Here is a 15,666-nt window from a genome sequence, read left to right as displayed (position 1 = left end):
AGTCCCCTGAGCCGCCTCTACCTGAGGATAAACCATGACCCTGTTTCCACAGCCTTCTTCACCTCAACCCTAGCTCAGCAAATTCCTCAATGCTGCTTCAGCCTGGGGAGTACTTATTTAATGGTGTGAAACCAACATCAGATATGAGCAGAAGTGAATAAAACCCATGAGCCCCCAAGACTAGAGAATAGTCCTCCACCATATAAATTGGAGGGGTTTAGTGACTCTAGCAATGAATTTGCGCACCACACTTTACAACTTTACAACTTTACAGATAGCAAATGCAATGATGTAATCATGACTCACATGACTCCCAGGCTCAAGAGATCCTCCCACTTCAGCCTCCCAAGCAGTTGGGACTACAGCCATGTGCCACCACACCTGGCTAACTTTAAAATTTTTTTGTAGAGGTGGGGTCTTGCCTTGTTGCTCAAGCTGGCTGTCTCACTATCTTGCCAAATGCTTTCACAGCCCACTTGTGCCAAAGCGGAAATGAACCCAGGCTGGGGAATTGACTTGCACAAAGTGGTGGAGAAGGACGTGACCTCACGTTAGAACCAGCTGCTCCATCCTGTCCACCCCATCATGGGCTCTGCAGTCCTCTTCTGTCTCCCTGGAAGGCGCTTAGAGCTCTTCCAGTCCATTCCCTGCCATAATGCCTATCCCCAGCACAGAGTAGGTCCCCAGCAATTCATCATCTAATCTAATCATCAGGTCTAATCCAACTATTTCATTTCCCCAATGAGGAAACTGAGACAGAAAAAGAAGTAGTGAGTATCCCAAGGTCACACAGCTGGAAAATGAGGTGACAGACCTGCTGACAGAAGACCGTGAGCTCATCCCAAAATGTCAGAACTGGAAGAATCCTAGGAGGTCATGTGGTCAAACCCTGCCAATCCTTCCCTGGCCATCCAAGCCAAGTCCTCCCACTCAGACCTTGCATGAGCAGAGACAGAGGCTTCAGAGACTGGACATAGTAGACTGATTGTAAAAATGTCCTCAGATTCTCCCCTCTGTACGTCCATGTCCCCTTGTAGCATAGTTTTGCAGCTCCTCCCAATAAGAAGTGGAGTCTATTCCTATTGAATCTGAGCTGCCTTGTGACTCACTGTGACCAACAGAACTCACCAGAAGCAACTGTGAGCCAATTCCAAGGCTTGACCTCAAGAGACTCTGCAGCCTTCCATTCTCTCTTACAGCCCTGCAGTACCCCATGAACTACCCTGGGCCGGCCACCTGGAGGATGACAGACCCCGTGGAGAAAGGCTCAGTTGTGTCAGCAGAGGCCTCCTATATTAGTCCATTTTGCATTGCTATAAAGGAATACCTGAGGAAGAGTAATTTATTTTAAAAAGAGGTTTAATTGGCTCGTGGTTCTGCAGGCTGTACTAGCATGGCACCAGCATCTGCTCAGTTTCTGGTGAGGCCTCAGGAAGGTTTTACTCGTGGCAGAAAGTGAATAGGGAGTAGACATGTCACATGGTGAGAACAGGAGCAAGAGAGGAGAGAGGGAAGCCCCAGTCTCTTTTTAACAGTCGGATCTCACATAAACTTGTTACCATGGGGAGGCACAAAGCCATTCATGAGGGATCCACCCCCATGACACAAACACCTCCCACGAGGCTCCACTTCCAACACAGGGGATCACACTGCAACATGAGATTTTGAGAGGATGACACCCAAACTTTATCACCTCTCTAAACCTGCTGATGGCCAGCTGACCCCCAAACGTAGGAACCCATCCTAGGTCAACACAAGCATCTCCTCAACCCACAGCCAAACTCAGATACACAAGTGATCCCAACCAAGAATTGAAGAACCAACCAGCTCACCCCTAGACTCATGAGAAGTCATACATATCATTTTAAGTCACTGAGTTTCTCCAAGTACTAGCTAATAATAGTAGTAAAGGAAAGACCCCGAAGCCATAGCCTTTGAGGAGCTGAGGCCTGTGGCCACCCAGAGCCTTGAAGAAGCAGGAGGACCCTTTTCGGTGAAGAGCCTGATTGAGCGTCCACCTCCTCTGTCCAGCTGCGAGGCTCTGACCCACACAGGGCAGTGACGTCAGCTCCAGCTTCAGCCCCACCGTTTCCACCCGCCTGCAGGCCCCACCCCTCAGCAGTATCAGGAGAGGTGAAGACCCCTTGCTGCACACAGGGACAAGCGAGTGGAGGCTGTCCCCAGCCCAGGAAGAGCTCACCTCAGAGACAAAGTCCTGGGGTGGCATCTCCGCAGTGGCAAAGCATCCAGGGCCAGACGTCCCCCAAACGCACCCCCCTCAAGGAGAAGCAATCAGACCCAGGAGCGCAGCACGGCCGCTTGACATTTGATGGGAGTCATTATCAGACACTTATTCCCAATCAGGCCTCAAGTGTTTCTGAGGGCCCCTCTGGTGCCTTCTTATTCCAGGGAGCACTAATAGGAGGAGGGGAGGCGGGGAACCCACCGGGTCTGGGCAGAGGTCCTCACAGCCCATTCCTCTGACTCCAGCACCCTCTTTTCCTTCTGAGGCCCCGAGGGGTTGAACTCCCACAAGTCAAAGCACAGAGCGCAGGGTAGGTGGGGTGGGGTGGGGACTCCAGAGCTGGGAGGCTCAACCCCCTGGTCTTCAGTAAGATCCGGTACAGGGAAGCCCAACAGGTTGCCTGTGAGGAGCCTGGGTCTGAATTCAAATTCCTGCTGGACTCAAGAAGGGCTTTATCTCCCAGCTCATGCCTTGGCAGTCCTGAGCGCCCTGAGCAGCACCCTCTGCCCTCAGCCAGGATCCTCCCTGGCACATGCACCAGAACTCCCCATGCGCAGCAGCGGCCCTGAGGCTGTCTTGGAAAGAGCCATGGCTCCGGCGTCTGAAGGTCCGGCTCTCCCTGTTCCACCCAGGAACCTTGAGCGAGCCACCTAATCTCTCCTGCTCTGAAAGGAGACAATGATCCAACCCGCCCTCCCAGCCCTGCCTCTCTCTGCAGGAAGCTATTGAGAGAATCATGTTCTTTAATGTATGGGAAAGCACTTGATAAACTGGAAAATAAGCACTGGGTACAATTTTCCCCACTGGATAACCACAATAGAAGCAAGCTCAGGTGAGCCAGGCACAGGCGTGACGGTAGGGGTGTGTGTGTGTGTGCGTGCACGCGTGCGCGTGCACATGTGCACGCGTCTGCACCGGCGTCTCACTTCGTGCCTCAGCACTCCAATACCCATATTTCATGGTTTGGGATTGTCTGTGGGTTTTCACCCTCTATGTTTCTGTTCGGGCAGTGAATCAACCATACTGATGAGATACACTGAATGCAGAGGCTGAGTTCTGAGCTGACAAAACAAAGGGAATAAAAAAGCCTTGGCCTGGGATGTGACAATCTAGAGGATGTGAGGATGTGCACACACATACCTCTGTGCTCTCTCAGGGAACTTAAGGACTCAAAACAACTGAAAAACAACTGAATGGGAAATGTAGGAAAAGAGGGAGTGGAGGGTCACGGAACAATGGGGACTGAGAGGTAAACCCAGGTTTTCTGGCGGAGGAGGTAAGGTCTGGGTTGGATATTTTTTGCTTGTTTTTTGTTTTGAGATGGGGTCTCTCTCTGTCACCCAGGCTGGAGTGCCATTGCACAATCACAGCTCACGGCAGCCTCAACCTCCTGGGCCCAAAGGATCCTCCTGTCTCACTCAGCCTCCCAAGTAGCTGGGACCACAGGCACGCACCACCACACCCAGCTGATTTTTTAATTTTTTTTTTTTTTTTTTTTGGTAGAGACAGGGTCTCACTTTGTTGCCCAGGCTGGTCTCGAACTCCTGGGTACAAGCAATCCGCACACCTTGGCCTCCCAAAGCACTGGGATTACAGGCATGAGCCACTGCACCCGGCATGAGCTGGATTTTGATGGGAAGGCTGGGCATGCAGAGAGCAGGAAAAATGACTGTGGAGGGTTGGACAAACATGGGTCAGTTTTAAGTATATTCTGTTATCAAATAATACTAATTAAACTTCACCCTTGTAGAGCAAATTGGGATTTACAAAGCTTTTTCACATGTATTTTCTCCTTTGAATCTCATTACCATCCCTTGAACTAGACAAATTGGTTTTATTGTCCCTATTCTATAGGTGAGGAAACTGAGGCTCAGAAAGGCAGCTTTCCCAGTGTCTCCAAGCTCATAGGCCATGGAGCTGGTAGGAAGGCTCAGGGTTCCGACTCTGACCCCACCTGGTGCCCTTTCCACAGGTCTCTCTATAATTCTACTCCACCACTGCGTCTAGTTATCTCTGCTTACTCCTGGGAGGCAGGTACCCTGTTTGGGTAATGAGCTCTGGGTAGTGCTTGGGAAGTTAGTCAGTGGAGTGGTGGCTTTAGAATAAGAGAGAATGTAGGTCAAACCCCAGCTCTGCCATCTTCCTTAATTTTAACTTGCTAGGTCCTCTGCATATTAGTCTGTTTTCACAAGGCTGATAAAGACATACCTGAGACTGGGTAATTTACAAAAGCAAGGGGTTTATTGGACTTACAGTTGCACGTGGCTGGTGAAGCCTCACAATCATGGTGGAAGGCAAGGAGGAGCAAGTCACATCTTAAGTGGATGGCAGCGGGCAAAAAGAGTTTGTGCAGGGCAACTCCCGTTTTTAAAACCGTCAGATCTTGTGAGAACCATTCACTATCATGAGAACAGCATGAGAAGGACCCAATTTTTTTATTTTTAGAGACTGGGTCTCACTCTTTCACCCAGGCTGGATGATGGTGGTAGTGATGATCACAGCTCAGTGCAGCCTCAAGTGAGCCAGGCTCAAGTGACCCTCCCACCTCAGTCTCCTGAGTAGGTGGGACTACAGGTGCACACCACCATGCCTGCCTAGAACGTCTCTGAAGCACTTAACACTGCCTGACACACAGTATTTGCTCAATTAATGGTAGCTGCTATCATTAACATCATAGTTATTAGTTATTATTACTAATCAGGAAGACTGTCCTGATGGCCATTTTTCACTGGTTTCTTCATTCCAGGATAAATGGGTCATTAAGCACCCACACTGTGACCTTCTGTTACTATTACAACAGATGATTCCCAGTGAGCACAAGGTGATATACTTCCTCTTTCCGCGTGGGCCCAGGTAACCAGTCCAGACCCCACACCTGAGGGGCTTTAGGAACATTCTTCCACCAATTGGTGTTGAGCCTGACCCCCCAGAGACCTGTTGAAATCCATTTCAGTCGCCAGAGCTCTCAATTCTATTAAAACTCCATTTGCCAAGAAAGCGGAAAGGTAATTATGAATCCTAGTCTTAAATCACTCCGCCACTGAATTATTAAAGGGAAGAATTAAAAATAATCAGGCTTTTTCATTACACTTCATAGCAGGGAAATTAAAGGTGTAAGAATGTATTTTTTTCCTCGAATTTAAGTATTCATTTTGGAGATTTATAGGGGAGTTGAAATGATTCCCTGCGTGCCCAGTTCTCCCTTTTATGAAAGGGGGAGAGAGAAAAAACCTTGTAAAATTAAAAGGGAGATAGAGCGAAGAAGGGATTTAACATAAAGAAGTACAACTGAGTGTTTTGCATTTTAATACATTTTTTTCTGCACAATTACACCATTGAGTGATATGGCAGAGAGAGATTAGGCGGCTGCTAATTTCAGATACTCGGTGGTAAAATGGCAAGGGGGTCTCCCCAGTTGCTGGGTTGGAAAAGCATGCGGGGGCATCAGAGCTGCCCTAAGACCCCAAAGCCTGTGAATGGCAAGGGCCATTTCCTGTGCCAAGCCCTGCACACCCTCTTTTCTTCAGGGGAGAACAGGATAAGGGACCTGGTTCCTTTCACAGAGCAGAAAACCCAAGGCACCAAGGCTGGGGAAAGCAGCGACCTCAGACGCAGACCGGGGACAGGGACACAGAGAGGAACTTTCCAGTGAGTTGTCAGATCTGGAAGGTGGAGCAGAGAGAAAGTGGGATGCCTTTCCCTCAACACTCATTTCCTGTACCCGCCCCCCATCATGGTTGAGTGCTGGAAACAGAACTCTCCAGAATTTGGGGAGAGACAGGAAGATTCTGGAAGGCATTGGTCTTCAGAACCAAATCCCCAGACCAATGAGATGAAAGATTCAATGCAGTCTCTGCCTTCCCCAGGCCCATCCAGTCGGGAGAATGCAAACTAGACTTCCCTGATTCAAGTGAGAAACAGGTGTAAACACTTCATCGCGCTGGGATTAGGTACAGAAGGGTAGGAAGTGACAGCTTGGGCTGACCTGGATGGGATCCATCCAGTGCCACTTCTGGGAGCAAGGGAGCAGGAAAGCGAGCTTAGTTTGCCGCAAAGAGGTGGTGGGTCCTGAGCACCTCAATTCTTCCTGCATTCCAGCAGCTGGGGAGCGCTGTGTGCCTCTCTTCCTTCTGAGGACAGTGAGGACTAAACAAGAATAGAGAGTGCTGTTAACACATGAGCATCACTGGCAACAGCTGGGTAGTCCCAAATCAGACCCAGGGGAGGGTGCTGAGAGTGACTGGCCCCATCCAGATGTGCTTCAGCAGCTCGCCTGCCTCTCTATGGGGAAGCCAAGCAGGAACACCTCTGTCCTGCGTCCCTTCTACCCATACAGCAAAGGCTGAACCAGGAAAGGGGTGGGGAGAGGGACAGCCCCTCCCCCAAGGAGCTGGGCCCCAGAGCCGCTCTGCCACCTGCCCCTCCCCAGTAGTAATGAATTGCAGGGAAATGCTGCTGAGAGGTGTCAGAACAATTTCTATTAAACATAATTTCCTAATGAAAAGGTTACGAGGGAGCCCGGTGGAGCTAATCAGGATTGAATGCTCACTCCAGCCGTTCCGAGGGAGGGGGCTCAAGGCTGGTCCTTGGTTCCACCAGGTCTGGGCTGGAGGGAGGAGGCCCTGGGGCTGGGGCCCTAAGCAGCTTTGGATGCCTCCCACCCCAGGTCTGCACATGCTGTTATTGAGAGCGGACCAGTGCCAGGCACTGTGCTCAGTGCTATCCATATGTCATCTCATATCAGCCCTGCAAAATTGATACAATTGTTCCCATTTTAAGGATGAGCAAGCTGAGGCTCTGAAAGGCCACATGACTTGCCCAAGGTCGCATCCTTATAAACTAGGAGGCAAAGGTAGGGCTGGGCCCGGGTCTGTCTGAGGGAAGCCGGGCTGCATTGCCATCCTCGCTTCTTACCTCCCAGGGTCCTGCCCACCCTGTGGTTGCAAAGGCCTCTGAAGAGCAAACACAGCCCTGGTCATGGGGCAGGGCTGGGCAGCTCTGGAGCAGCAAAGTCTGTGTGGTTCCTGCCCAGGTATCCCTCTGTGCATACCCCGCTGTCTGTAAGGAAACTATGGTCACTGACTCTAATGGTTCTGTGACTCCTCCGAGGCTAGCCTGAATCCCTGCTGAGCCCAGAAGGGACATGTTTGTCAATACAGCCAACTTGGGTGCTGAGAGCCCTTTGAGGCTGTAAACAGGGGACACTCAGCCTGTGCACACCCCCTTTCCGGTCCCAGAAAGTGTCCCCCAGCCAACCCTGCCTCTGAGCAGTGTCTCCCCCACTCTCCCATCGCCATAGATCTGGAATGCTGAATTCCTATATCAGGGCTGTACCGCAGGTGGGGCCCAAAACTAAGACAAAGGAGGACACTTTTTTAGAATGTTCAGAGATTCCTCCCAAGCCCTGGATTATAAGGTCTTTAGAAATGGCCTTGGCCCCTGCTGGTGGGAGGTCGGGGATGGGGGATGGAACAGGAAGAGCGAACAGGGTGCAGATCTGAGGCGGAATAGTAATGAGCCCTATTCTCATGCAGTTCAGAGGCTCCAGATACCACCAGGGTCCAGCGGGGACAGTTTCAGAACAGTGGGGCTTTTGCCCTGCTGGAGCTTCTGCTGATGTTGAGATACCTCTTTGAGGGAAAGGATATTCCAGATGTGACCTTGGGGATGGATACAGGCCCTTAGAGACTGCATCTGAAAACCCTCCAGGAATCTCATCACCACCCATATACGCTGGGGCAACGGGGATGAGTCTAGAGGAAGGGCCCACACTACAGATTCTACCCCCCCACCACTTCCCATCTATACCTACCACCACCTCCCTTCCCCTCCCTGGCCATCCTTCCACCCCTCTGATGAGCGCCTCATCCCAAGCAGGGTGCTTCTCCCCATCCCTCATTATGATGAAGCTGTCACCGACTGCCACAGGCCTTCCCTGGACCTTCAAAGCTGGGAACAGTATGAAATATGCACCACCTTCCCAGCTCCCACTCCCCCAACCCTTGGCTCCCTCCCTTGAATTGCTCCACGCAGATTAAACTCAGATCTCACAGCTCTGACTGAGGACATTCAACGCTGCTTCTGCCTCTAGGCAAGAGGCGCTCACTTCCTGGTGTCTGGGGTGCCCCGGCCCCAGGCCCCTCCACACACACCCTCCCCATGAGGCCATCTCATCCCAGCCCACTTAGACAGAAGACTTCCTGGCAGGACCATCCAGGTTTTCGCTGAGAACAACAGTGGCTCTCAAAGTGTGGTTTCTGGACCAGCAGCATCAGCATCACCGAGAGCTTGTCAGAAATGCACATCCTCAGGCTCTACCCAGACTTCTAGAATCAGAAACTGGGGAGAGAACCAGCAATTTGGGGTTTAATGAGCTCACCAGGTAATTCTGATACATGCTTCAGCTTGAGAACCGTTGATCTAAAGCTGGGTTCAGTCAACATCGAGTCAACTAGACGGCACTCCCCTGCGAGCCCAGGACTGTGCTAAGACTGGCAGCGAAGAAAGGGACCACCTTCCCTGCACAGGGCTGGCAGGCTGTGGCTAATTGGGGGCCTGAACAGTGGCAGGCAGCGGGCTCAGCCAGAGAACGCTGGAGGACACAAAGGGTGCGAGCTGCACACCCCGCGGCAGGGAACAGAGACTCCAGGAGGAGGGGAATAAAAGTAAATGTAAATAATGGGGCCAAAATGTAGGCAGGAATGGGGGCCAGCAACTCCAGCAGGCCTCATTATGCAGTGTGGTTACTTACCAAGTGCTGCCATAGTCTGCGTCTTGCTGGGAGAGGAGTGGAGCAGGAGGGATTATCCCCATTTTACAGGGGAGGCAGTAGAGAGCAGAGGCGCCCTATCCAGGGCTTCAAGGCAGTCAGTAAAGAACTGGGCTTGGTTCCTCTGACTCCCATTTGAGCGCCCTTTCCAGGCCCGGGAAGCTGCGGGAGGGCCTGAGCCTAGCAGTTGGCAGGATCTGGAGGAGCTGAGGGAGGTGTTGGGAAGCCCTGGGGGGTCGGCTGGAGAGGAGGCAGGAGTCAGGGGACATCCTGGCATCAGGCCTGCTGCCCTCATCATCGTCCACAGAACTGCCTTCAACATCAGTGTCCCAGCTCGGACGAGTTTGCCCCAACTACAAGTGACAGAAAGCCAAGGAGGAGAGGTGAGTGGAATGTGGCGGGAAAGAGGGAGCAGCCCAGCTTCTTGGGGAAGAGGGTCCTCACGAGGGCCTCAGGCAGGTCCCTCTGGCTGTGGGCAGAGGACCCAAAGGATGGAGAAGGAGGCAATGGAGGCTGCAGCCAGTGGCCAGGCATGACCTGGACTAGGATGGTGGCTGTGGGGAAAGAAGAAGTGGGTGCAGGAGGAGTGGAGGGCCGGTAGACAGACACAAGGGCTGCACCATTGACCCTGGGGAATGTCGTATGTCTTCTCCCAGCTGCCATTCTCCCCATTCCCCTTCTTCATGTCATCCCACAAGAGCAGGCCCCTCAGGAGGAACCCGCCACGGGAAAGAAGGATGTGACTCCACGTTGCAAGTTCTCTTCTCTCCCTGAGCTTTCCCCAGTGCCTGGCCTTGGGCACAGGGAAAGTCCAGACCAGCTCCTGGGGCCATCCCCATCCCATCTGCATCTCCCAGCCTTGGTCAACATCTCTTCCTCACCTCTCACCTCAACCCCCACTCATCCCTCCTGATGCTGCACCCCACACTGCCTGTGTCCCCACTGCCTGCACCTCACCTCCTTTAGAAAGCCTCTCCCTCACCATCCCCAGCCTCTAGGACTCAGCAGCCAGAGGACTTGTATTTCATTCCCAGCTCTTCCACCTGTTATCATTGTAATGGATATAAAGGCCCTTCAGCTTCCTCAGCCCCGCTCAGTGAATGTTGTGAAGGTCAGCGAGGGGACTGTTAACGGTAGGTACTCAGGATCTGGTACTTCCTGTGCTACCTGGGCCTCCTCAGCATCTACCTACAACTACGTGGACCATATTCCACAGAGACAGGTGGGCCTTGCCCCTATGAAAGTTTCCTCCACTCTTCACTCCCCACCCACACCAGCATGCAGCGTGGACCAAAGGCGCAAGAGGCAGGAGCCAGAGGCTCTTGGCAGGTGGTGCACAGTAGACAGAATTCAGAGCGCTCCATGACCCACCTCTAGGTTTTGCCTTGTAAATGATGGTGACATCTTCTCTAAAGACTTTCCCTCTTAGGAGAATATTGTCAGTGCTGACACTGACATGAATTTGTCTGACAGTGAGGGCGGTAGGGGCACACAGCCAAGTTCCTGGAGAGCAGGGGCAGCACAGGACACGTCTCTCTACCCGTGGTGCTCACCACAGAGGCTCAGCCACATTCACAAGGAGGGAGAAAAGAGGGGAGGGGCCAATCCTTTGCCCAAGATCAAGTCTTTAGGGCTCAGGTTCATTCTGAGGTTACGGTAAGAGACGAACTTCAGACCAGTACTCGATTGGAGACTAGAAATGAGAATAGGGTTTAAGATTCATATTAAGGAACGGATGATGATTCAAGCTGTACTTCAGACTGGTATGGATTCCAGTCTGGATTCTGGTGAGAGTTCTGGTTAAGGTGGACTCTAGGGACTAGGTTATTGTTAGCCCTAAGGCTCGAGCTAAAATGCATCTTAGCATTAGGTGTGTCTGAAAATCCTGGGGTTTGCAGCAAGGTTCAGTGCTGTGGACTTGGGCAGAAGCTCTGCAGGTGACAGGCCTGGCAGACAGCCAACTGGAGAGGTAGGTGTGGCCAGGCAGCCAGGGCCAGATAGGCTTTGAGGCCAGCACCGTGGACAGCTCCAAGGGAAGCACCTTAGTAAGCCAAGAAGCCACTGAGATGTTCCCAGCTGCCAACACTGACCCCGGGAAGACCAAGATGGCACCATATCCTCCAGGGAGTTGGGGATCTCTCATCTTTAGGTCTTTGTGTTAACCGCAGAATCGTTCTCCTCTTAGACCCTATATCCCCTGGGCCTAAAATCGGATTCTAGTTGAGAAAGCTCTGGTTTGGGCCTTTACAAGATGACCATTTTCCTAAAAATCAAAGTTCTTCAAATTCGACTCTTGACTCCCAGATTCACTCCACTTTGCATGGCATAACTTATTTCTCTGATTTTTCTTTCTCATGGAGAAATCAGGGAGCTCTCCAAACATATGACTCTCCTCTCCCTCCTCTCATCTTCCCCTCATCTCTGGAGGCCTCGGGGTTAGAGCGGGACACAGGTGAGCGGCACTTGGGCAAGCAGCGCACAGGTCTGATTTCCTCCCAGCCCTGGCCAGACAATCTCCTCTTTTCCTTCAATAGCGCCAGATGCCATGTCACAAGAAGAGGCGCTACAGAGCAGCGACAGGCTGACAACACCAGATACTGCCCACACTCAGCCCCATGTCCTGCAGGTCATAGATGGACAGGACTTCTGAAGCATACCAACCCAGCCCCACAGAATAGGGGACAAGGTCACCAATATGAACAAACCACCTACTTTGTGCCAGACCTACTCAACATTATCTCATTGCATCATAAAACCAGCCGAAGTGTAGTAGGTGAGATTACCCCCCTTTTAACTGATGAACAGACTGAGGCTCAGAGAAGTTAATAACCTGTCCAGGGCACCTCATTAGCAAACAGAAGACCTGGGATTTGAGCCCGGGTCTGCCTGACCCTAAGCCTGTTGACACAAAGCCTATACTTTTTCCACCATACCATGAACTCCAGTTGCTAGAAAGGCCTTAAAATCAACTTGGCAAGAACCCTCTGCCTTCGTACCAGATGACATCATCCATCACTAATTCTGGCCTGGGTCTCCACAGGTAGAACTGTGTCTCTTGGATGCCCTGAAGGCTGGGAAGAGGGGCTTTGTCATCTGCCCAGGGTGGTCCTCCCTCTAGGGCTTGGAAACTCAAATGAGCAACCCCCTGGTGGGCAGGTGAACCTTGTGGTTCAGGGGGTTGCCAAGCAGTTCAGCAGTGTGGCTTCCTCTGAGCCATGTCCCCCAACAGGGCACCTTCGCAGGACAAATCTGCATGTGCCAGGGGCACTGTCTGAAATCACCCCCGAGGGAGGGAAAGTGGGAATGGTCCCTGAACTGACTGAAATCACCCCCCAGGGAGGGAAAGTGGGAATGGTCCCTGACTGTAGCTCTGGGGAATCTATCTAGCCCACCCCTGGGAGGTCACCTGGGTTGGGAGCAAAGGTGAGGCAGCCACAGCGAACCGGAAGGCACCAGGCTGGGGAGGCTCTGGGGCAGCAGCGAGCTGGAGCCTGGCGCTCCTCCTGTCCCTCTGTAGTAATTAACAGGCCTTTGTTCCTGTCCCTGATCTCGTCTGGCAGAGCCTTAATCATCCTCTTGCCTGCAATGAGCAGCCTTCTCATTAGGGCCTTAAGAACCTCTATTATAAACATGTAAATGGAACTCAACGAGGAGGGAAATATTTGACTGCTCCAATTTCCTTTGTGCCGCTGCCAGCTCTGGGCTGCGCACGCCTGTGATTTCATTGCTCAGCAGCCAGGCGCCAGCCGCTGCCCCCACCACCCCGTCACACAGCTCCATCTTCCCCGATTGGAATTTAATTACCTTCGCCGGCGAATGTTTGGAGAACCTCTCTCCATCAATTGATTCTGAAGTCAGATTTTTATTCTGAGATACTTAATGGCACTTGGGCTGATGGAAGCCTGGGAGCAGGTGGACCTGAGCCACAAGGAGCCCTTTAACAACAGGGTTAGGAAGGGTCATTGCAGATATTCCCCTGCCTCTGAGCAGGTGAATATTTCAGCCACCCCAGACAGTTGGAAGAATCGCATTCCTGAGCCTCCTGCTGGTCTGGACTGGAAGTTTTTTCTGATGTCTGCTTGATGCTGGGTGAACCTCTTTTTTTTTTTTTTTTTTTTTTTTTTTTTTGGAATTGCAGTTTAGCCCTTGATGAAAAGGAGAAGCCCCTTCGCTGCCTGAGAAAGAAGCTGGTGATAGGATCAGCCTCTCCTAGGGGCATGATAGCTCTTGCCTGTCACAGACGAAATGGACGTGTGCTCCCTGCACGCCCGTGCAGCTGGGGCCTGTGGCACCCCCAGCATGGTGAGCCCTTCTTGTGAGGAAGTCTCCCTGTGCCGAGTCCTCCTTCGCACCACAGATACCAGACATTACTGCCCCCGTGCCTTTCTTTTCCTTTTCCAAATCGGAATCTCTACTCTGCTCATTCTTCAATGCCCAGATCACTTCCCTCCTCCACGAGGCTGCTCCCTACCTTCAGGCCGCAGTGATCTCTCCCACCACTAGCTTCAGAGCACGCTGTCTGCCCACTGTTTGTCCATTTAATGGATGTCACCTGCGTGAAACAGGGCCTTGTCGGCCCAGAGTAAATCATAGGCATAGGTTGCATATGTCGCCCAATTTGAATAAATGAGTGTCTCTCCTTTAGGGTGCAGACTTCCCTTTCACTGCTGTATTCCTCACTGCCCTCAGCACAGTGCCTGGAACTTTCAAGAAAACTGGGTTGCTGGGGTAGCAGGTAGGCGGGTAGATGGGTATTCTGGTCAGAGGACTGCAATTGGTGGGGTGGTGAAATGGCAGAAGGGTAGGCTTGTTAGCTGATTGGTTGCTTGGTGGATGAATGGCATATTAGTTAGTGGGTTACAGGGTTGGTGGGGAAGCAAGAGAACAGGTGTGCCAGTTATTACCGAATTGCGTCTCAGCTTCAGATCTACTCTCCAGGGCCTGGTCTGTGATCGTGGAGCTAGACCCTGTCAATATTTCTCTTTAACCAGCTGGCTGTATGTTCGGCTTTCCCAGGAGACGGTGCTGGAGGAACAGCACAGAAGGAGGAAGGGCTTCTCTTGCCGGCTCCGGCAGTGAGGTGTCCCGTAGCATCCAGCCTCCTGCAGCAGCCCAGAGAGTGGCCTGCCAGAGAGTTCCACCGGCACCGGCGCTTCAGCAAACTTTCCTGCTGCCAGGACACCTCAGCTGTACCTTCTCTAACAAGGTTTAGGTCTCAGTCCTGGATGTTGGGGTTGCGGGAAGACGCTTCCAGGTTTCTTACTGCCTTCGATGCTTGGCCTCAGCCCTAGAGGTAGAAGTGTTGCTTAGGTAGATGATCTCCTGTCACAGTTAATGAGTGATCTCCATCATGGTTAGTGGGTGATCTCCTGTCACGGTTAGTGGGTGATCTCCGTCACGGTTAGTGGGTGATCTCCCGTCACGGTTACTGGGTGATCTCCCATCACGGTTACTGGGTGATCTCCTGTCACGGTTAGTGGGTGATCTCCGTCATGGTTAGTGGGTGATCTCCGTCACTGTTAGTGGGTGATCTCCTGTCACAGTTAGTGGGTGATCTCCTGTCACAGTTACTGGGTGATCTTCTGTCGCGGTTAGTGGGTGATCTGTCACGGTTAGTGGGTGATCTCCGTCACGGTTACTGGGTGATCTCCTGTCACGGTTACTGGGTGATCTCCTGTCACGGTTACTGGGTGATCTCCATCACAGTTACTGGGTGATCTCCCGTCACGGTTAGTGGGTGATCTCCCGTGACAGTTACTCGGTGATCTCTAGTCACAGTTAGTGGGTGATCTGCCATCACGGTTACTGGGTGATCTCCTGTCGTGGTTACTGGGTGATCTCCCGTCACGGTTAGTGGGTGATCTCCCGTGACAGTTACTCGGTGATCTCTAGTCACAGTTAGTGGGTGATCTGCCATCACGGTTACTGGGTGATCTCCTGTCGCGGTTAGTGGGTGATCTGTCACGGTTAGTGGGTGATCTCCATCACGGTTACTGGGTGATCTCCCGTCACAGTTACTGGGTGATCTCTCGTCACGGTTAGTGGGTGATCTCCGTCACGGTTACTGGGTGATCTCCGGTCGCGGTTAGTGGGTGATCTCCGTCACAGTTACTGGGTGATCTCTCGTCACGGTTAGTGGGTGATCTCCTGTCGTGGTTACTGGGTGATCTCCTGTCGTGGTTACTGGGTGATCTCCTGTCGCGGTTACTGGGTGATCTCCTGTCACGGTTACTGGGTGATCTCCGTCACGGTTACTGGGTGATCTCCCGTCACGGTTAGTGGGTGATCTCCTGTCGCGGTTACTGGGTGATCTCCTGTCGCGGTTACTGGGTGATCTCCTGTCGCGGTTAGTGGGTGATCTTCGTCACAGTTACTGGGTGATCTCCCGTCACAGTTAGTGGGTGATCTCCCGTCACGGTTACTGGGTGATCTCCTGTCACGGTTAGTGGGTGATTTCCCGTCACGGTTACTGGGTGATCTCCTGTCATGGTTAGTGGGTGATTTCCTGTTATAGTTAATAATTCTTTATATTAAACCTTTCTGTTCATAGCACTGTGTAGCTTCTATCACCTGATTGGACAGTGTGGTAATGAGTTGGTTGGTGAGTTAGCTGATAGGCTAGTTAGTGGGGTGGTTAGATGGTGGAAGAATA

General features: G+C 52.1%; 1 long non-coding RNA gene across 1 annotated transcript in view; it reads right to left on the bottom strand.

The window, feature by feature from the left end:
- Window positions 1-4,493: 4,493 nt before the first annotated feature.
- Window positions 4,494-15,666, bottom strand: part of LOC140712963 (uncharacterized) — a 118,095-nt gene continuing 106,922 nt past the window's right edge. Inside the window, exon 4 of the long non-coding RNA XR_012094831.1 lies at window positions 4,494-6,391. This is a non-coding gene — a long non-coding RNA (uncharacterized lncRNA). The remainder of the gene's footprint in view (window positions 6,392-15,666) is intronic.

The sequence above is a fragment of the Chlorocebus sabaeus genome, chromosome 1 (assembly GCF_047675955.1).
Source record: "Chlorocebus sabaeus isolate Y175 chromosome 1, mChlSab1.0.hap1, whole genome shotgun sequence".
NCBI classification, from domain to species: Eukaryota; Metazoa; Chordata; class Mammalia; order Primates; family Cercopithecidae; genus Chlorocebus; species Chlorocebus sabaeus.
Note: the sequence above shows the minus strand (reverse complement) of the source record. Positions and strands in the feature narration are given on the sequence as shown.